The following is a 24,948-nucleotide window of genomic DNA, read 5'->3' on the forward strand; positions in this document are numbered from 1 at the left end:
TTTCGGTACCGAAGTGTAAATAGACTATTTTTAGCAACCGGTCTAAAGTTCTTAGCCGAACTGATTTTGATGAAATTTGATATAGGAGTTTGTTTTGGCTATGTCACGGATTTAGCTATGTCACGGATGGATATAAAGAGAAATAATCAACCATTTTCCTTGACATTTAATATTCAAATTAGGAGTATTGAATTTTTTTGAAGCGATTAGGGCTTGGAAACCAAATTGGTGGCCGAATTTACATTTTTTATCATATCATATTGAACTAATTGATAAAATTTCACCGAAACCAACTGGTAAACTTTTTAAGAAATTCGGGTGGCATAAAACAAAATTCTACTAAGAGTCAAATTTACATTTTTCTAGTTAAATATGTTAAATAAAGCTTTACTAGCGTCCATAAAATTGTAAAGAAGTATTTAAAATTTTCGTAGTCGTTTGAAACGCTTTCGCTTAACTAGACAACACACATTACAGTCGGTTATGTGCTGACGCCATTAGATTTTTTAAAAATAACATTACTTTTTGATAAACAATTTTTATAAAACTATGACTTTAATTCAGTGCGATTTCAAAACAATCTACAGTTTCAATCGGAAAATGTTTTTCCACCTAAGTATATGAAGAATTGGAATTCGTAAAAATTTAAATGAATATTACAAAAATGAATTGAAATTTACTAAAAGCGCAGTTTATGGAAACCTAGAAAATGGAAAAAGAGAAGCAGCTTCACTTTTCAATATTTCTAAGTATATTTTGCACACAAAGACTGTAATATGGATCTACCAGTTATACACAACTTCAACTTAACTTGTAAGTTCTTTTTCAAGATTGAATTTCAATTGCAATAATAATATTATACAAAGTTATAATTCCATAGTAATGGTATGCCATTAATTAATAATGTTAGTTAACAATATAAATATCTCATTCATCTCTTATAAAAAAATTATTTCTTAATCTCTAGTCTTGAAACATAGAAATGCATGACGATTTTGTATGTTTTTCTCCCAGTTCGTGAATTTTTCCCAGCAATGACTTGTAACCTCGTTTGTTAAAAATTTTGTACCCGCATATACTTTGAATATTATATTAAGGATGAAAACAAGTCACCCGTATACCAAAAAATAAAATAAATAAATACAAATGAAAAAACAATCATTTTTACAGTTATTTTTAAAAAATTCATCCTGGTGTGTAGGTTTCATTACATATACACATTTAATTTTCCACAAAAACAAAATATGTATACGAATCGATTTAAAAGAACAAAAATAGATAAATATGAAAATTTAAATTTTTTGAAATAAATTCAACCTTTAAAATGAGAATAAATTTATAACAATAACCTTATATAATAAAACAAGGTGATAAAGGATATTTTTAAGAAGAAGGATGAAATAAACAAAACACAAAAGCAAAAATACATTTGGAACATTTTTATTTTATATTAAATGAGACGAAAATATTATGTTACACTTACACATCTATACAAACATGACATAATGTATATATTTACAAGTATGTACATGAGTATATGCTCACACATACTATATAAGACCAGTTTAATCGATTTAGGAAATATAAAAGGATAAAAATTGTCAGAACAGTTTTGAAAATAAATTGTCGTTCTCATATAAAATATAGAAACATAAATTTTGACTTAAGGATTTTATAAAATTAAGTTTAATAGTTGAGAGTTAACCTATACGTAAATTAAACGTCTTTTTTCATTATTTTTTATTTTTTTTTTTTTAAATTAAAATTAAATAGCAAGGTTACATGAAATTTTTTTTTGTAAATAAAAATTGTGGCACTTAAGGGAAGGATAAATATTATTTTTTTTAACTTTCTTTCTGTCCCATATACACATACATACATTAATATATTTTTTTAAGTAGTAAAATGTACTGTGCACACCAACACTATATTATGCTCAACAAAACTATTTAAGTACCAAAAAAAAATCTGATCTGGTCAGCACATAACCGACCTCAATTTGTATTGTCTAGTTAAGTGAAAGTGTTACAGAATATTATAAAAATGTCTGTTAAATACTTATTTCCAATTTTTAGGACATCAGTAAGCTTATAGTTAACATACCTAGAAAAATCTAAATTTGGCTCATAGTAGAGTTTGACTTTTCCCTGAAATGCTCTCCAGTTAGTTTCGATAACAACCAGAACTCAAATATCAAATTTCAAGAAATTCCATCAATTCGTTCCATAGATATGGTGAAAAATGTTAAATCATTGTTTTAATACGAAGAATTTAAATATTAAATTTTAATGAAATCGGTTGATTATTTCTCTTTATATACGCAAACCGCTGATTTCTTCCAAAAGTTAGGAGGTTTCGCGGACGGTCTAGCAAGGCTTATATATAATTTCAAGTAAAGCGTTTGAATATTTTCTTCAAAATGGTCAAAAATGTCAAACAGGCCCGTTAAAAGGCCCAGTTCCCGAGGTCTGATATATCCCAACAGTTGATCAATTCGTGCCACAGTCGAAATAAACTTACATACAAAATTTCATTAAAATCGGTTCAGCCGAACTTGAGATACACGCGTGCACACACAGACCCAAAGATCGACTGGTTGCTAAAAATAGTTTATTTACACTTCCCTACCATGGAGAAGTGCATTCCCACCGGAAACTCGATATGCAAAATTTGTTGCCATCACATAACCTACCTATTGTTTATACAACACGGTTGGTAAAAAGAGAATCTTTAAATTATGTTCTAAAAATAAAATAAAATAGTTTTTAAATTAAAATATAAATGAAACGGAAAATGGTATATAAGATTCTTAAAAGTACATTCAAAAACAAAAATTATATTTAAGGATTGTTTAATTACTCTTAAGTGGCATTTTACAGTGATTTACAATTACATAAAGTAAAAGTACAAATATTTGAATAAGAGAGAGAGAGAGAGAGAAAAATAAGTGGGTCATTTCTATGATTTTAATTTGGCATTGAAATGAAAAACTTTCTCTTTAAATTTTTTCTCTAAATTTCAACTATTTAAAAGTTTTTTTTAAAAAGTTTACTTTACATTCTATGCTATAAAATTTTTGTGCTATCCTAAGCGCAATTTTAACAGATCGAAAATTTTACAGATTTTAGTGCATTCTTCTATGAATATTAATAAAGGCGAAAGTTTTTAAAATGAGAAATTCTCTTGTTGTTAATTTTTTATTATTCTTTTTTTTTTTGTTCGTTACGAAGAGCACATTTATTTTTTCTTCAGAGAATAATTGGAATTTTTTTTTGTTATTAGATCGTTCAAATTTTTTAAACTTTTGTGATTACTTAAAATAATTTCTATCCAAAAAGCTTTTACAATTGATTGTTAACGATCTGTAGTAAAATAATTTTGGAAAATGTGCGAAAAACAAATTCAAAGTTGATGGTAAATTTGACTTTTTTGTTTCACAAAATAGTTTCCTGCCTGAATATGATTTCTGCGGCTTTTTAAAATTCAAATTTTTTGGGTTTATTTGATGTGCCAAATTAAGGGGGTGATATATTTAGTGTAATCTATAATTTAGTTTTGTATAAGACCTATAAATAATACCTACACCCTTAAAATAGAAATTAGCTGTTATAATTGTTGTATTGCAAAACTTAAAATTTTTTGTGTTTGTACTTTGCCACCTCTATTACTGTTCAGAATACTATTTGGGTTCAATTGACATATCGGTTCCAGCAGCTGCCATACAACTCTAAAACAAATTTAGTTACTTGGACCAATAGTTCAACAAGCATTTAGTTGTGTTTGTATAAGTTCTTACAATAGCTGCCTTCCAAAAATTCAAAATTAATTTGGTTTTATTACAACAAAATTTATTGGAAACTAAATACTTTACAATATAATAAACTTGCAGTGCCTGACTTTAAATTTTTGATAATAAATTTGCAGTGTCACATTAAAACTACTAAACAATTTCAAAAACAAGTTACTCATTCACTCATTTTAAAAGAATTTAAAATGTTAACGGGAAATATAGAAAACATTTTTCCGAGTACCAGAGAATTGAAATTAACACCGTCAAATCTATTTCTCGTTTATTTTGTCCTCGTAATTGAAATAGCTCGTGCATAACCGGTATGTTATGGATTTTTTAGAAAATTTTAGGAAATTTTACACAAATTTTGAAAAAATATTCTTGTGCTTGTCAAAACAATAGTAAAATTTCCAATTACACTTAATTCAAGGTATACTAAAAATTTTTTCGTTTTTCTAGATCTCTATAAGAATTTTCATCTGAGAACTTCCTTATACGCATATATATAATTCCATGACATATTGTTACTCTAAAATAATATGATAAATAAAAAATTTTCCATGAAATTCAATTAAAAATTTTATTGATCTGGCTAAATGGAGGAGGATTGGATAATAATACAAAGATTGTAGAAGTGTTTGAGGTGGAATTATGATCCAATTGAAAACTTTTAAACATAAAGTCAGGTCCAGCTCTATTTGCTTGGCGCCTTAAGCGGGTTCCAAAAAGTTCACACGCACTATACCCTCCACCGCTTTCGAAGCATGGAACAAAAGACAACAAACATTGCACATAATAAATCACTTGCTTGTAACTTGGTCATGCTGAATGCAAGATTAAACATAGAATTAAAACATGAAATTAAACTTTTAGTTGTTTGTTTTCCAATATTCGTATATAGGTACAATTTCGCTGCAAATACAAAGGGAAACATTTCTGTAAAGCAAGTAATTGAAAGAGTTGGCAAAAAATTTAAATTTTTTAAAATTAAGTTTTTTTCTTAATTTTAAATAGCGCTCCCGTTTTCTGGCGCTCATTGTAAATGCTTTGCAATTATACGATTACATGTTAAAAATTATTATAGTTACAATAAATATAACGTATTTCAATTATGCATACTCGCATGTACATATATGTTGTACAATATGAGAATTAAAGAACGTGGAAATATAAATTTTCTAAATTATTTGTAAATTCTTAAAAATGTATTTTTCAAACAGTTTTCTTTTAGCAGAAAGGAATGTTTAAATTTTCATTTAGTTATTATTATACGTTTATTGAAATAAATTGTTATATAAGGAACCATATAATTCCCCAAAGGAGTAATTTTCTCCGAAATGGTCAGAATATTTATTTCAATAAATTCTATCAAAGCTATATTTATAATTTAGTATACCAAGAAAATTTACAAGTTCTTATAAGAGCCTTTGAAATTTTAAGAACATTATAACAATAGATTTGAAAATGCGGGCAAATGGAAATAGTATAAAAGATCCAATTTGAGCAAGAATAATATTTGGAAATTGTATGTTCTTACATGATTATGTAATATACAATCACTGGTATGAAATACGTTATTGTGCTTATATATTTTTAGCATATATTACAAAAATTGTGCATATACAATAGTAATTATATATTATGTTTGTAAATAGATCTCAATCGATGAAATGTAAAGCTATTTTAATGCTATTTGTTTCTCAAAAATAATAGCATTTAAAATTTTCTGGAATATACTGCAATATTGGTGTTGTAATCTTAATTTAGAAAGCAATGTAGTGATATATAACAGGATTATTAATGCAACATATAATAATGAGATTTTAATGCCTGTTACATCATATCAGATATTGAAAGCAATTGAAGTCGTTATATATTTTTATTTGTCCTAGAAAATTTAAAAAAAAAAATGGAAACCGAAATAGTTTGCATTCCATTTAATTGTCATTTCTCCTTGTTCTTTATGTAATTTCCATAATTATTGCGGAATGGTACCTTCAATTTTAGTAATTACTTTCTTTTTAAATTTTTCTGTTTCTGTAGGTCATTTTGTTCTACAAAATATTTTTATTGATCAGATTCAGATTGATAATCACAGCCACAATATGAAAAATATTAGCTGTATAGAAGCTTTTACAGGACTTTAAGTTGAGATAATTTAAAATTACTGTTAGTACAAAATCTTTGGCAAAATTTTCAACGAAATTTCAAATTTTCAAATTAAAGTTTTCTCGTTCTTTACCGAGCATCTGAATTCTCAGAATGATTTTCTTAAAGTTTTTATATTGGGAATAGTAATGCCAGAACTCTCATATTACAAACTCTATCTGAAATATAGATTTCAATTGTTGGGCATCGCTATGTAAATTGCTGTTAAATTGAAATTCGCCTTTCTACAAACAAATGATTTCCTTGAAACTTATCACATTTTATCTTCTTCACCAGGAATTTGAATCGATAAGAAAAAGTAAAAAACTTTTTGAAACACATTATAATTTACTTATTTCTACTACATAAAAATTGTAAATGCCCTTTATGATTCGATATTATAAAAAACCTACATAGATAAGTGTTACATAACAAATTTGGTACGTAAAAAAAGAAATATAAAAGTTTATATTATATTTGTAGGTATTTATGTGTTGTGTGTATACCTATGTAAGAATAAAATGTCGCCTAGAAAGTTTTCTCGTTATTAACTCTTAAAAACAAAACGCAGAAATTTCGTTTTCTTTTTGTCTTTTACAAGTAATTTTTATAATGGTACTTGTTATAAAAGAAGCAAAGTCATATATGATTTTAGTTTTTATTAAAAAAGAAAATTCATATTTATTTATAAAAAGTATCATTGTACTCGTATGTGCATATTGTGCTTACAGTAGCATTATCTATATATGTTTTGTACACGTATGCGGACTTGAGATATTTTACGGTTATTATATTTTCTATATGAAAATTTTCTATAGAAAATTTAATTTTATATTAAATTCAAACAACTAGAGGCTTTTCATGTATAAATTACAAATGTGTACAAACATTTTTCTATGATTCAACTGAAAAATTGATTTTTCTTAGTCGAAATTTAATTTCTTCTCGCTATTCAATGCTTTTATAGTATTTTCTGTGAATTATTCTAAAAATACTGTTATGGAGTATTTATATATGAATAAAGGTGAAGATACTTTTATATTCTTAATAATGCTTCGTGGATTTGCACATTACATATTTGATTTCATTTTTGTAATAATTTTATATGCTGGTTTAACAATCCCAGGTTTTCATGTACTTAATGTATTCATTTTGTGATAATTGTATGCAATGATTTTAGTGAGATTTTGTAGATTTTCAATATAATTTCTAGGTGGAATTCATATTTAGTGTATATTTTATCTATATTTTAATAAAATTAAAAAAAAAGTTAATATTTCAAATTAATATTCTTCTCCTAGGCAAGAGTGCATCGCGATAACTATTATATTTAAGTTTAAAGTTTTTCATAACTGTTATATTGCTAAATTTTTTGTATAATAAACAATAATAAGCACAGTTGACTATATTTTGGTTAATATCTACCTCTTAAATGTTATTTCCTATTCAATTACAACTAGCCAGCTAACAGTCTGGAATTCTCTGTATATAATGTACTGAAGATATAGAGATCAAAATAAGGTTAAACTAAATATATTTTGAACGAGTAATCGGGCTCAATAATCTTGTAAAATTTTTTATCCATATAATTATTTATAATTTCCTTGTGCAAAGGTTCGATAATTACTGTATAATCATTCAAGTGAGAAGAAAATTGCAGCAATTTTGAAATTTTTAAATAAAATTCGCTTATTTAAAAAGAAATAATTTAAATTTCTGTAAAATTTCATTCCTTCTCAAATTCTTTCAGAATTTTTGGTAAAATTTTATTTTAATTTTTTTAATAAAAAATGTAGTTATAGTTTCTGATGTGTTCGTTCATTACTACTATTTTATTGAATTTGCGGTGTTATAAATTTGTGGCAACACTTTTAGCAAAACAAAAGTCTTTTTTGCCAATAACTATTTTGAAAATATTAAAGCTAAAAACTCGATAGCATATTACCTTGATTATAATTAGAAAACTTATGAACCATTGAGGAAATTATGCACTTGCTTCATGATTTTAACTATTGGTTATAACATGACAATTATCTATATAAAAGTTTATGACACTTATTATTCTAAGAGTGTATAACACTTATTTTTAAATGAGTACGGTAATAAATTTGATTACAACAAAAATAATTTCACAATGCTCAGATTAAATGACAATTAAAGAAATTATAAGACGTTTTGCAACTGCAAGAATTTTTGTTAGTTTTAAAAGTTATGTGGAAAATTATATTAGATTTAAAATTAGTATTTAATTTGAAATTATTGAAAACCGAAATATTTAAAGGCACTTTCTTTGCATATAATTTTATTTACATTTTAACTTGACGATACTAAAATTATTATAAATGGTTTAATTAAATAAAGAAAAAGCTTTGTCTATGTTCATCAAATCTTTTCTTGTAGCTTTACAGCTCGGGGTGGGTTTTAGCCTTCTCCACAATTGACCTCCATTGGCACATTGTTTCAAATTAGTTACTTGCATCGTCGTGATGTCCTGAATGTTGTCTTCTCACCTTAATCTCGGTTTATCTCTTGCTCTGATCTTGCGCTGCAAGCGATCTGTTGAAGAGTATTCGATTTTGGGCTCCGTTTTCGTGCATTCTTACAATATGCTTGGCCCAATTGATCATTTGAGACTAAACATATTTCACTACATCTTTCTGGCTCAGATTGTAGAATTCGTCATTGTATTTTCTACTGTATTTTCCATTTTGTAGTCTTACAGGCCCATATATCTGTCTCAATACTTTCCTCACAAATATCCTCAGTGCACTTTGGTCGGAGTTATTTAAAAGTCCAAACTTCGCATCCATATATGTTCATCAAATAGCTACAACTTAAGTATTATGAATTTTTTTAGACTGAAAAGCCGCTTTTGTACAATACGTACGTTTACTTACTTAAAAAAAAAATTTATATTAATTAATAATACAAGCTTGCTAATAGAAAAATTTTCGCATTTACGTAATTCTTAGCCACAATATTAAATAATGCAAATTCTTGTTCTAAAATCCTCAAAAATAATATCCTCAAGTAAAAACACAATGAAAAGTAATACAAATTTTTTTTAAAATTCGCATGTATTATGAAGGTCAGATTATTAGAAAAAAAATCTTGTACAAATTCGATAATCTTCTTAAATTTCGGTTTAAAAGCAAGAAAATTTTTAAATACCAAAAAAAAATAAGAAAAACCACAAGAATGATAGAAAAATTCTTTTATGGTTGTAATTAATATTCTCTCCTTTCTATATATATTTTCATTGTTCTCTTTTCTCTTTTTCATTTTCTCAAAAATTTTATAATAAATTTAAAATGTTTTCTATATCTTTATCTTATATTATGAATCCTGTGGAAGAAAACCGTTAAGGAATTTATTAACAGAAACTTTTCTTATATCTTATACCATTATTATTCAAAAACTTTATGTAATTAAGAGTATATAAAGTTAAGATAAAAAGGATTATTGAACTCTAATTAAAGAATATTAATTTAAAATGTTATAATTTGTTAAAAAACTTATAGAATATAAAGTTGCCCCTTTAGGCGAAAATGTAGTAGATCACAAATTATAAGATATTTTTCAAGCAGTATTAATAACATTTAATTAATTTTATTATTTTATTAGATCTAAAAAAAATTTTTTACTACTTAACTTTGGAATAAATTATCTTTTCTATTACAAAATATTTTTACAAGGACCCCAAAAAACAAAAAAAAAATTTGAATTTAACTAGAAATGAATGTCGTTGACATAAAAAAATTTATGTTATGGATTTCGAAAATAAGATCAAAAAATTTATTAGAGAATTTTCTTAAACTAATTATAAAAAATGTTAATAATAAAAATCTTAAGTATTTCATTGAAATTGAATGTAAAGTAAAAGAGATATTCTGAGAAACAGAAATCTGGGAGCATAATTTTATACAAAAATAGAGTTCAGTTAATGTCAGATATTAGTTACTCTCTTAGATTTGGCAACGATAAAATTTATATTCTATTGAAAAAGGGAAAATCAATAGAAGGTATTTGTGAGATTAAGGGTCAAATCTGTATGGGAAAAAGAGCAATTCTCCTTGTATGTTGTCTTAAACTGCATTCTACGGAATTTCTGCTAAAAGAAATTTTTTAATGTTAAATCAATTATAAATAATTTAAATTATTTCAAAAAATCCAGTCAAATATAAATTGCCTAAAAATAGGAGTACTGAAATGGTAAAATTTTGTTCATGTTCAATTCCAAATAAAAATTTAGACGGAAAACTAATTACAATGCTTTTCCAAGTTACACACTTTTAGCTAAAATTAAGAGTATAGTTCACTGTTTGACTATTCAATACAAATTCCAGATTTACTTTAACTTTATTTTATTAATTTTAAAAATCCATTGACAATTTGTAAAATATTCATTGAAAACTTAATATCTTTAATATTTTGTATCGAATCGATTTCATCTTCAAACTTAGACATAATCTTAAAGCCATAGACATAAAGGCTTACTTAAAGGATATTTTTATTTAAAATATCAATACAACCTTGAAGCAAAAATTCTATAAATTTTATGTCTTGACTATTCATGCATGAGAAATAAAAATGAATTAAAAGATGAATGGGAGGCACTTACATAATAATAAGAATGTATTATTTGTGTTCTACATACACTTGTATTGTATCTGGAAAACATTTGAAAATGTTGGAAGAGTAAAAAGAAAATATTGTAACTATTGCCATTAGTCTAAAGAAAAGAAAATAATTTTCTTAAATAGCTTTTGGTTATTGGAATGAAAAAAACTTTTGTAAAAAGATTTTCAATCAGCATTTGCTTTTAAAAATCATTTTTTTTTGGTTTTTCTGAAATATGTAGACTTTTCTTGTACATATAATCGTTTCCATTCATATTTGCGTAATTTAGGTTGGTAGTTAAATGGTAAATTCAAATTAAAATCTGAGGAACGCTATTTGATTAGTAAAGTTCTATATTTTTAAGACTTGAATTTTGTTACATTGTCAATAGCTTCTTACTTTATTTAATAAATGTTGTTCTACACAAAATTGTAGTTTTTATAAACCAATCGATTAATCATTTTGTTCTGCTGTATGATACTACCAATTTAACTATTTTGTGTTGGATTATGCTTCTGAATTTCAGTCTGTCAGAATACAAAATTAATTAGAGTTAAAAATTTTTAAAGATGTGAAAAGTGGTTAGTTCATTATGAAAAATTATATTCAATATAGCTTAATACACAATACTATAGTATAAAATTAATTACCACACAATTCTATAATATTCGATATTAAATACCAGCAAAAATAAAACAGTAAAAATATTAGTGATCTTAAATATTTAAATCTGAAATTAATATTCGTTTATTCTCGCATGAAACTGAGGCATTACTTCCTATAATATCATGAACCAGCTGTTCTGGAATATTAACTGTTATTGAATATTTTTAAATAGAATAATTTCCAAGATTCTATCATGTAATCTTACCCTTTACTAATATGTTTTATTACATTCATATTAGAAAACCGATTGATTTTTGAGGTAGGTTCTATGTACTATTTCGGTTCTATGTACTAAACTCTTAAACATTTTGAAATTTGGGTTTGCAAGTCTGAGGTTTTTAATTCACCGTGTTAAATAATGTCGTTATTTTCTTCTCCGTCGCTAACCCTATGTTTCTTGTTGCTCTTCGACAGCATTTAATTTCTACTATGAATAAAATATGAATATTAAATCTCAAAAAAATCAAAAACTTTTATATGAAAAATAATAAAAATATTATAATATCGAAATAAAAACTATAAAAGTTAAAAAAGAATTTCAAATTAAAAGCAAGAAAATAAAAAACTAATTTGACATTTTTTTGAAAAACCACACAAAAGTTCGCATGTATAAGGTTGAAATAAGTGGTTTTTGTTCCAGACATCATAATTTGACGGTGAAAAGTTTTAAAATAAAAGATAACAAGTCGCTAAAAAGAAATTAAACTTTAAAATTTACTATGAAAGCAATGAGGTCCATGAGCAAAAAAAAAAGGAAACCTAACTTTCAACTAAAAGTTTTAATTGAAATCCTTTATCAAAATATCATTCTACGACTCTACCTTACTTTACTATGTTTTATGTATGAGTTCGAGTTAGGGTCCTTGACTTTCTTTCGTAGTGGTCTAAACATTTGTTTAACTTTTATGCTTTTGTGAAAAAAGTCTATTTCTTCAATTTGTTTCTTCCCATTTTGTTATTCCTTTATAATTTTTCCTATGAGCATTATAAAAGAAATTCTGTTGAGATTTTTAAAACAAAAGCAAAAAGTAAAAATTGAAATTATGCTGTGCCACTTTCTCTAAAGAATTACAATTAAGTAACGAATAGAAAATGTACATAAGATATACATAGGATATATGTACATATCTAGGGTTACCAATATCTGAAAATTATTCTAAAGACGATATTAGGAAATTGATACAAAGTTAATATTAAGAAAATGCAATCTAGGAAAACATGTGAGTTGAACAAATATGACTGAGTTGATAATAGAAATTTTGTAAATGTATTGAAGGTATACAATGTTAAATTTAAAGAACAAAAGATAATATATAAAGTACGCTTGTAATAATTAATCCATACCTATTATAGGTTTATATTTATAAATGCGGAATTTTATACTCTTTGCCCAAAGCTTTGCAATAGTATTATTTATCCAGTTCTTTTGTTAGTGCGTTTTTTTATTTTCTACGTTCGATTGCATAATTTAAGAAATTATCAAAATATGCTTTTCAGGAATACTTATTTAACTCTACCTCTACTCAAAATCAATAAATTTCAAATTCGCCTAAATCAACAGTGGCAAAACGGTTATCGGTTAGTTAGTAGGATTTACAAATAAATATGAAGCAGGACTCCATGTTTTTTTATAGCAAACTAATTGCATACTAAAAATGTCAATAAAAGACACTGCAAAAATTACACCATTGCTTCTCCGGATGAACCAAGAACTCAAGCACGAAGAACAAGCAAACGTTTATGTTTGACGATAAATTAAAAATTTCTTTAAATTACAAAAAAGCAAACTGCTTTACCTGGATCGTATCTTATTATTAAATGATAAGTTGTCCTTGAATGTGTAAAATTTCAGCTCAATCAAGTGGATAAGTGAACAACCAAGTTCTGTACTAGATAAATGTATGTATGTACTTATACGAGTATGTATGTACTTTATACATACGACGTATGTGCCGAAGAAAAACAAGGAAAGACTGAAAAGTCAAAAAAAAAATATTACAACATGGCAATCTTATTCCTTAATGTACCCGTACATTGGTCCACAAGAAAATATATATGACAATGTGTATGTACGTGTGTTTCTGAACTTACATAGTACTTTAAGGATAAGTAAGTTAAGTAAGTTTTTGTTTTTCTCCTCTCATTGTGCTATCAAATTAAAAGACTTTAAACACATTACTTAGTATATTATATAGGTATTAATATAAACTTATATAGGAGTTGAGGAAATTGTAAAATATTATAAATCGCTTGGATATAACGGAATTATAATGTTAAGGAAAAAAAAATGGTATTCTAATTTTGTTTTTGTGACTTTCGTTATCTTTTTGTGTACTTAATTTAATTCCTTATTTTTCTTATTAATTTTTTTTTTTCTTAATGGTAATGCTGATGATCAAAGAGGCAACGAAGATGAGGCGATTTAATAGGTGATAGAGGCATTTTTAATCAAATTTCTTACTTATAGCAATGATATTGTTGAATGCTACAGTGTATAGATAGAAGATAAAGCTAGATGATAAAGCAAAAGTTCAATGTAATCTCTTTATTTTAAAATTTACCTACTAAAAATTTTTATATTAAGTTAAAATTCATGCCGGGATATCATTTTGATTGTTGAAAGATTAATATTAAAAAAAAAATATTTTTTTAGCGTTGTAATAAAATGAATTGCGAAAATATATAGGAAAAAGATTATAGTGAAAAAATTATAAAAAACAAAAATATGCACATTATCTATTTTGTAGGGTCTTCGGTTCTTCTCTTAAAATGAGATTTTTTTTAAATTAAATTTTGTGGAAAAAAAAATTTCCTATTTCCTAGTTTTTATTATTAAAAGTTATTTAAACGTTTTTATAGAAATTTTTTTTTTTATAAAAATTTATCAGCAATCTCTACATTTGCAACAATGTTTAATTTGGTTAGAGGAAAAACTGAACTGCTTTAAAGGAGTAATGAAAAAAAATGTTCAGAATTTGTAGTTTTATGGAAGGCAAAAATAAAAGAACATTTTCGTAAAAAATGAATTTAATTAAATCAGGTTTCATTCCTTCGAATTCCTGTATATACTGTAGATACTCGTATTTTCTTTAGTTAGCAAAAAAGTAATTTTAAAATTTTCTCCCGACTGAATGTGCCCAACTAATGTTTTATCTTGACCTACTAACAAATATTTTATTTAATATAAATGTGGAAAAATTTAAAACACTTAAAATATATTTTGTTTATAATAGATTGTAATTGATAGGACGATTTAAATCATGTTTTTAGTATTGAAATCATGCAGGAATTTCTCGACAAATCTAACACATTCCCATTTTAAAGTATTTTTCTCTAATACGAAAAATATTTAGAAAAAATTCCTAGTGTAGAATCTATTCAATGCATTCAAAAATTGTTTCATTGTGATTACTCGTATTGGTCAAATTTATTTGTTTTAAGGTAAAGCAACACATAATTTTAAATTTGATTAAATTTTGGAACCAATTTTAATATAATTTGAAATTTTGTTTTCTTTTTGATCTGTGAATTGAATTTTTTTGATTAAATTTGATTTAAAATTTAAAATTATCCAAAAGGAAATTCATTTAATGACACTAACGACTAGTCTCTACCACAGAATCTGTAAATAAAGTGGCTGACATTGCACCATATTGTTCATTTAAAGATTTGTAGGAGTTATGTTCGTGCTAAATACACGGTTCAAGCTTAACGTTAGCATTCACGCTAACTTAGCATTGACGTTCTTTAAATCTAATATTATTCATGTTTGACATTGTTCAGTTTTAGAATATTTTTAATACTGTTTATAAAATCACTAATTATCAGTATCAATCTTACTTTGTGATACATTGACAAAACGTTGTTCTTATCAACGGCCTCCAAAATTATTATAACAGTTGGTTGATCCAAGTGTTTTAATAATGCAATTTGCGTTTGTTAAAACTTCAATGATTTGAAATAATAGCATGAACAGCATATTTGATCATAATTTAGAACATCTCTACATTTTCGATTTACTTACTTAACAGTTTATTCAGTAAATAACAAACGCATCACACCACCTTTGTACTAAATTAGAATACAATCACCAAAAATACTTTACGTTGTATATATTTTTCTAGCACAAGTAAAATGCGCATACGTATTAAAAAAATTATTAATTATCCACTACATTAAGTCTAAGAGACACAACTAAAACAGCAAGTTTTTTAACCGTAATTGTAAGGTGACATCTTTCGTAACTGTTATACTGTTAACTGTTATATTATAAGGTCCGTAATACATTATTAAGGAATCTAGGTAAGTAGTTTTCATTCTTTTCCAATATACTTTACTGAAACTTTGTAAAAGTATATTTGCAGATATTGCCATTTTAAATAAAAACTGTAAAAATTATAAATGATTTTCTTAGCCTTAACAATATAATATTTTAGAATAAATTTGAATCAAACCAATTGTTTATAATGTAGCACTTTTCCAAGAGAAAATACTGCTTTTAAAAACAAATTAGCTATATAATACATTACTAAAATTACTTTCATTCATACACGAATATATTTTAAAAATTGCATACTTTTAGGATGAATATTGTATGCATTCTTTGATATAAAACAAAATAAAAAAAAATTAAAAAGGGGTTAACATAACGCTCGATTTTAAAGGCTAATTGCGTGAGTTAAGAAAAATAATTATATTTTTTAATGACATTTACTGTTAACATCCTGCATTTATAGAAATTTGCTAGAGATTGCAGTATCGGAAATATAAGGTGCTGAAAATTCAAATTTTAGAAATTTGGAGAGGCGATAACTTGAGAGATTAAAAAATTTTCCTCTAACGATGTGAACTATTTATTAGTTTCTAAGAGTTGCTAAAATTTCACACTCCTACAATCTGAGTTCTGGAAGAAAAATGATATCAAGAATTTAGAAAAAAGGCGAATTTTAGATATCTGTAAATTTGCTTTTTTCAAAAAGTTCAAGTATGGTATGAAGCGGTAGAAGAAGCCAGACATTACTTTTCGCGTTTACATAATTTCAAAAATATTTCTGGTTTTGCTACAATCATTTTAGTAATGATCGCATTTTTAGAATTTTGAGGGGCTATAACTCTTAGAAGGGGGAGATCGATAAAAATTTTTTCTATTTCAATCTATCTTCAAATTAAATTTTAGCTTTGTGTATTCAAGGGTGTAGAAGTTTTGTAAAAGCGTTCACGGACAAACGAACGGAACGTCGGACGAAGTAAAACTAATAAGCACCTTTTTTTAAATTTTTTTTGGAAAGTTGCTAAAAAGAACATAAAACATGAAAATTGAAGGTTTTTCAATGTCCTTTTCTTTATTATGTTCGTCTCATATGCGTATGTGTCCTAATTATTTTATTTTTTTCAATAAACGGCACACTAACAACATCAACAGAGTAAATGTTTATTTAGTGACAAAATTTTGTTACATAACATATGTGATTTTTTAAGAGATTTATTAACGATGAAGCTTATTTATCATCATTCGTCTTACGCCATTGTTCTATGCAAACGTTTAGGTAAACAACAATTGCTTCATTTTATATTTTACAGCACTAAGCAAAAAAATTAATCATTGTTATTATTTTTATGGGAGGAAATGATTAATTCTTAACAAAAAAGGACTAGTCAAAACCAAATATACTCGTATATATACGTACGTATCTACATAATATGAGATAACCAAAATGTTGAGGTGATGTGTAGATATAACGCTTAAGTATATTTGTATATATGTATAAATAGTTATAATTTATATAGGCACAAAGAGTATACGTTTAATGTTGTTATATTACGTAATAAACCAATATGAAAATATGTCAGTTTGTGGAAACACGGACAAGTTTTTTGTACTGTTAAAAATTAAATTAAAAAAAGCGCTTGTTAGCTGCATTATATCCGCCAGTCCGTCCATTAATCCATTCGTTCCTCTGTTCGTGTGTTTATTTAGAAAACTGCTATAACCTTCAAAATAGACATTTCATGCACGGAAATGTATTAGAAATGTATTTTTCTAGGAGAAAATTTTATTATCCCCCTGACGTTAAAAGTTAAAGCCATAAATACACGCCATTTCTTGACTTTTTATTGTGTTGAAACAGCAAATATATTTTATAATTCTACAAATACAGGGAATTCCAAAAATTTATAGTGACATGCTTTTTCTACCGTGACATACATAGCATATTTGAATGTTGAAATAATAAAGTTGTGATTTAAATATATTAAATAAGCATGTTATAGAGGTCTGAAGTTATAGCAGTTCTTATGAATTAATAAATAGTTTATTACGTTAAAAGAAAAAAAAATTTCCACATTCTTCTAAATTATCAGCTCTCAAAATTCGGCGTCTTATATTTCCGAAACTGTCAGTTTTTCAAAATTTCTATAAAAGCATAAAGCTAGCCGTAAATGCCATGCCACTAAAGAATATAATTATTTATTTCAACTCACTTCATTATATTAACGCTCTTTCAATTTTTTTTTTCATCCTAAATGTATGCAATATTTTGATATATGTATTTCCATAACATGTGCAGATATTAATGATAAATAATTGATATAATTGGGTAACAGAATGCTTTTTACAAAAAATTATTTTCACTTAAAGAAAAGCCGCAACTTTAGAAGTGGCTTGATTATGTTTTTTTTTATGAGGAATTCACATACATTTTTTTCCATTATTCTGTAAATCTTTTAAATTAAAATGTACTTGAGTGTTTAGAATATTGTTTTTTCTAGTTTAGAAAAGTTTTATTACTTGTATGTGTGGTAAAGTAATTTCCAAATTTAAAATGATTCAAATTTTAAAATTTACAAAATAATTTTATTTTCTTATTTGATTTCAGATTTATCAACAATATTACATTTGTGTAAAGGTACGTAACCGCTATATTGGATTTTAAAATTAAAAGTAATTACATTACGTGCAATCATAAATGTTTGCATTATTTTCATCACATACAGCCCCGGATTTATCATACATGCAAAGTATGCATTTGCAATGGGCGATAAAAAATAGGGGCGCCATTGAAAACTTAAAAAACCCCTAAATTTAAAAAAAAAAAAATTTCACCCAAAAAAAGGATTCCAAATTTTTTTTTATACATCAATTTATAGCGAAATTAACTTAATAAAATCTACCTACATGCAAACATAATATTTTGTTCCTACACATATTTTCTATTTGCACCATATAACAAAAAATGTTCATAGAATTAAAATTACTCACACATTTCTTTACTCTACACTACTCTTTCATTCTTATTTTTTATACGAATGCAGAACATATTTTTTTGAATGATATGAATCATCAGATTACAATTATTAATATTATTACTTTTATATACATTATAGAATGAATTTGTATATGCCTATAAACACAGAATATTATTTCACACAGCTGTATACATTCAATCGTTCATATATACAAGTGAAATCGTCTCATATAATATACATACATATATAGAAGCAATGTACGCAACAAATAAAAATATTCAAAAATACACATGTACACATAATTTATATTGCCTAATATGTATAAGATCAACATTCATGCGTACACATATAATTATCTCATAAAGCAAAATTTTTATTTTGCTGAGATTGCTCCCTATCAACACTCGCTCGTACGCATATAATTATATCACAAACCAAGGTTTTTATTATGCTTAGTTATCTCCCTGGCTACACTCGTTCGTACACATTATATTTAAATTGTTTCATACATGCAAAATTTTATTTTTGCTTAGTTGGCGCCCACTCACCAAACAAACAAACACATTATTATAATGTATTACTTTTCTGTATACTATTGCATTAGTAAACAACAAGAACAAAAAAAAAAAACAACAAGTAAAAACGTTTCAGTCGGTATAAACCGATTGAATAATACCCTGCACCTTTCGTTATTGTGTAGCAATTACTCGAACCTGTGAAGTCATTCTATAGAAACTTCACGGATATGTCTGACCTATAATTGGACATCCGACTGCCAAGTTTCATGAATCTGACTTTATAATTTTTCCAAATATTTAAAATTAGCTTTTGGAGTTGTATGGCAAGTACCTGAATCTGTCAAACAATTCTATCAAAACTTCACAAATATATCTGATCTACAATCGGACACACAACTGCCAAGTATCATGAATCTGACTTTATTATTTTTCCAAATATTTAAAATATGCTTTTGGAGTTGTTTGGCAAGTCCCCAAACCTGTCAAGCAATTTCACTAAAACTTCACAAATATATATGATCTATAATCGGACACACAACTGCCAAGTTTCATGGATCTGACTTTATTATTTTTCCAAATATTAAGAATAAGCTTTAAGACTTGTATGGGAGCTACTCGAACCTGTCAAGCAATCCCATTAAAACTTTAGAAATATGTCTGACCTATAATTGGACACACAACTGCCAAGTTTCATCAATCTGACTTTATTATTTTTCCAAATATTTAAAATTAGCTTCTGGAGTTCTATGGCAGGTACCCGAATCTGTCAAGCAATTCCTCTAAAACTTCACAAATATATCTGATCTATAATCGGACATCCAACTGCCAAGTTTCATGAATCTGACTTTATTATTTTTCCAAATATTTAAAATTAGCTTCTGGAGTTGTATGGCAGGTACCCGAACCTGTAAAGCAATTCCTCTAAAACTTCAGAAGTATATTTGACCTATAATTGGACACATGACTGCCAAGTTTCATGAATCTGACTTTATTATTTTGCCGAATATAAAAAATTTGCTGTTGGAGTTGTATGGCAGCCACTCGAACCGGTGCAGCTATCCCATTATAATTTTTAGAGCATATGTAGAATATAATTGGACACATGTATATAAAGTTTTATATTTATAGCTTTATTAGTTTTTGAAATATTTAAAATAAACTCTTTGAGTTGTATGGCAGCTACCCGAACCCGTTGTCCGAATTAGTCCAATAACAATAGGGCTCGTCCTCGGCACAAAAGAAAAAACTTGTGAAAGTTTGGTGTCGATTGCATTATTCGTTTTTGAGTTATCGTGCGAACGGACGGACGGACGGACGGACGGACGGACGGACGGACAGACGGACATGTCTAAATCGACGCAGAATTTTACGCTGAGCAAGAATATATATATTATGTCCATACCGCAGATGACTCCTTCAAGTAGTTACAAACTCCATACCAAAGTTAATATACCCTTCACGAAGTGCAGGGTATAAAAATTAAGAATGAGAATAGAAAGAAATTAGAAAAAGAGAATGAGAGCAATATTCTTAAATAATGGAATGCATAGCTTGATATTGAGATTGTGTATACCAATATTTTCTTTTTGTCTAACAACAAAAAATTTTGAATGAATTTCAAAATTACATGATCGTTATGAATTTCTACTACTATGTTCTGCTTTCGTTTTTGAAAAAACTGTTATCAATCACAGAATTAAATTTTAATTGATAAAATCTACTACTTATATTGAATTGAAAAAATGTTGTTTAATAATCAAGTGAATGTTAAGAATTTTTATGCTGAATTGATGTAGTGTAAGTTATCCAAAAAATAAGAATAAATCTCCAAAATTAAAACAGTTTAGCAAAACGACATTCTGAAATTTCAAAACCACAAGCCTATAAATACCAGCAAATGCATTTATTTTAATAAAGTCTAAAAAATTTAACGAACAGTATAAAAGCTTGTACCAATGTTCATAAAAAGCTTAGTTTTCAAGTCATAAATTTTAGAACGAAACTTTGATTTTCCTTAAATTTTTGAATGCAAGTCGAAACTTTTTTTATACGCTGCTTCATTTCTCAGGCGATTTGTGAAATAAAAAGCCAAATTTTATTCGTAAATTTAAAATTACGAATAAAATTTCGCTATGTACAATCTAATTTAAGTATATAAGTAAATAAATTTTTACTTTTTTTTCCTATTCAAATAAGCTTTGAAAAAGTTTATTTGATATAATTTTCATAGAACATTTTACAATAAGTTTCACTTACGTCGAAAAGTAAATTTTTTGGTTGTTAAAATCAAGTGATTGATATAAATCTGATCATAACTTCATAGAAAAACATACAGTTAAATAAATTACCTTGATTTTGAATTTATAAAACAAAAAATTGAAAGTTTAGTTCCAGACTTTAATTCTATAATTCAGCATAATAAGGTTACAAGAAAGTGCTTTATGATGCACAATGTGGAATGGCTATTAAATTTTGTTCACATTAGTAAAATAGTTGAAACGGTTGAAGGGGGGGCGCAATTTTTGGGAACCGCTTAGGGCGACGAATACATCAGAGCCGCGCCTGATCACATATATATGCAATCATTCATTATTATGCAATTTATTTACATTAGAATAATTTTTTATACATGTTAAAAATATTAAATTAATATAATTTTTAAAAATTTTATATTTTTCAAAATTATTGTACAAAGTATTTGTGATGCCCTCAAGAATTGAGTAAACAAATAATGAAAAGAAATATGTAAATATACATACTTATGTAATTTTGTCGAAAGAGCATAACATTTTTCCTGTACTGAAATAAAAAGTAAACATATTCATGTTGAATAGGAGGAGGAGAAATAATTAATTGAAAAACAATCATCAGAATGAGCAGAAAACATGTTAGAATGGTCATGTACTTCTTTACTGGGCATTGTAGGTTTAAGAAAACTGAGCTAAGAAACTGATCAGTTATTGTAGATTATATAGAGTAGCAGAGATTATGTATCATTTTTTTCCAGTGATGAAAAAGGACTGTTTCGGTGGAGTCTTGGTTAACACGTCGTTCCAAGGTATTACTCCGAAAAAGTAACTTAAACTCATTAGAAACGTATAAGTATCTGGAGGAAGCTTTTTAGGAAATTTTAGGAAAGGGATACAATACATGAATTTTAAAAACTTCTATCTCCACCCCCTCTCAAGTTATCGTTTCACGAAATTTGTAAAATTTGAATTTTTGGCACCTTATATTTACAAAACCCTAAGTTTTTTCAAATTTCTATAAAGGCAGAGAGCGAACGATAAATTCCATGAAATTAAAATTCAATCTTTTTTTCACTTTATTTCAAAGACTGCAAATTGTTCATTGAATTATCGTAATTTAATAGTGTAACAGGTATACATAGATTGTTTTTGAAAGTAGTATCTTCACTTGTTAAAGGGAAAAGTGCTACAATACAATCCATAGGTTTAACCCAACTTTATTTTAATTGCTTCTGCTCAAAATAAGTGGCATAAATAGAAAACATATTGAACATCACACATGTAGGAAGGAAAGCTATCTGACTCCCACTTATGTATATAGGAATGAAAAAAATTTTACTAATAATTCAACACTGAATCATTTTGCTTCAATTCTACAAAGAGTCATAGATTTGCATACATACGTAAGCATAGGTGGTTAATACCCAATTCTTTAAAAATTTTTAATTTTACAATTTTAAATGCAATTATGAAAATAAAAATAGTTTTTTATACCCTGCACTTCGTGAAGGGTGTATTAACTTTGGTATGCAGTTTGTAACTACTTGAAGGAGTCATCTGCGGTATGGACATATACATACATATATATTCTTGCTCAGTGTAAAATTCTGCGTTGATTTAGACATGTCCGCCCGTCCGTCCGATCGCACCAAGGACGAACCCTATTGTTATTGGACCAATTCGGACAACGGGTTCGGGTAGCTGCCATACAACTCAAAGAGTTTATTTTAATTATTTCAAAAACTAATAAAGGTACAAATATAAAATTTTGTATACATGTGTCCAATTATATTCTACATATGCTCTAAAAATTTTAATCAGATAGCTGTACCGGTTCGGGTGGCTGCCATACAACTCCAAAAGCAAATTTTTTATATTCAGCAAAATAATAAAGTCAGAATTATGAAACTTGGCAGTCGTGTGTCCAATTATAGGTCAAAGATATTTCTGAAGTTTTAGCGGAATTGCTTGGCAGGTTCGGGTACCTGCCATACAACTCCAAAAGATAATTTTAAATATTTGGAAAAATAATAAAGTCAGATTCATGAAACTTGGTAGTTGTGTGTTCAGTTATAGGTCAGACATATCCGTGAAGTTTCTATAGAATGGTTTCACAGGTTTGAGTAATTGCTATACAACAATGAAAGATGCAGGGTATAATTCAATCTGTTCATACCGACTGAAACGTTTTTACTTGTTCTTTAATTCGAAAGGTTCAGTTTCCTTTCAGTTATTTTCAATTCAGTTTAAAAATGGAAAATCAGTTTTTACAATAATAATTTTTTTTAAATGAGCTTTGTCAAAGGAGAATTCTTTATTATTATCAGATTTGTGTGGGTACATAAATATTTTTTTAAGAAATAATTTTTAATTTTTAATAAAATTTTACTTGCAAAAGAAAAATATTAAAAAAAAAAAAATGTTTTTCGTATGCATACGTAATGTACGGATATAAATAAATACATACATATATGCATACATTGTATGCATTCCTTTACAAATTCATATTTATTTACATTTCACATTTTACAAATATTTTTTAATATATAATATTTACATAAAATTATTTACCAATTGCAATTGACTCATAAAAATTTTCTACGTCAACATGAATATTGGTTTCCTTTTCAAATTAAAAATACCCACTTAATTACATTTGTATAATTTATTTTGAATCTTCCAAAAAAAAGGTTAAATTTCCCGATACAAATTTGATTAAAAACAAGTAAAAACGTTTGAGTCGGTACAAACCGACTGAATAATACCCTGCACTTTGACAATCTGAGTTTAAAAATTTGTTTTTGAAATATTTAGAAATAACTTTGATTGCTAAATGGCAATTACTTGAACCTGCCAAACTACTCAATAGAAACTTCACGAATATTCTGTCTGACCTATAAGTGGACACACGACGGCCGAGTTTCATGAATCTAGGTTTAATATTATTTTTTCAAATATTTAAAATTTTCTTCTGGAGTTGTATGACAACTACTCAAACCGGTTGCACTGGTTCCATTAAAATTTTCAAAATATATTTAGAATATAGTTGGACAAATCTTTACAAAATTTGATATTAATACTTTTATTAGTTTTTGAAATATTTAAAAAAACAATCTTTGGGTTGTATGGCAGCTACCCGAACCCGTTGTCTCAACTGATCTAATTACAATAACAGCCGTCGTTGGCAAAAGAAATAACTTGTGAAAGTTTGGTGTCGATTGCTTTATTTATTTTTGAGTTATCGTTCAATGGGACGGGCGGACGGACGGACATGTTTAAATTAACGCAGAATCTTACGCTGAGCAAGAATATAATATATACATGTCCATACCACATGAATATACTCTTCATGAAGTGCAGGGTATAAAAAAAGTTGTTTGAATGTTTTTGCCATACAATTACAATTGGAAATGTAGTGAGCCGTCGCTTTCAATTTGAAATTTTATATAAAAAATTTTTAAGCATTCTTAAAATTATTACCGTTTCGTAATTTTCATAATAATGTGAATCCTTTTTGTATGAGGATATGTTACAGTACCTATTAATAAGCTTTGGAACAAAATAAAAATTGAACAGGTTTTATTTTTTTCTTATGTTTGAACTCACTTTTAATTTTCATTTTCTACACAATTATTTTATAATGAAAGGTGCTCGGAAAATAAAAGAATTTTGCGGATGAATTTTATGCTTCCTTATTTGTTCAATATTAATT

General features: G+C 26.7%; 1 long non-coding RNA gene across 1 annotated transcript in view; it reads left to right on the forward strand.

Moving 5' to 3' along the window:
• Positions 1-24,948, forward strand: part of LOC129617054 (uncharacterized) — a 143,808-nt gene that overhangs the window by 14,638 nt on the left and 104,222 nt on the right. The window contains exon 2 of the long non-coding RNA XR_008697673.1: positions 18,100-18,129. This is a non-coding gene — a long non-coding RNA (uncharacterized LOC129617054). The remainder of the gene's footprint in view (positions 1-18,099; positions 18,130-24,948) is intronic.

The sequence above is a fragment of the Condylostylus longicornis genome, unplaced genomic scaffold (assembly GCF_029603195.1).
Source record: "Condylostylus longicornis isolate FDR11 unplaced genomic scaffold, ASM2960319v2 ptg000001l, whole genome shotgun sequence".
NCBI classification, from domain to species: domain Eukaryota; kingdom Metazoa; phylum Arthropoda; class Insecta; order Diptera; family Dolichopodidae; genus Condylostylus; species Condylostylus longicornis.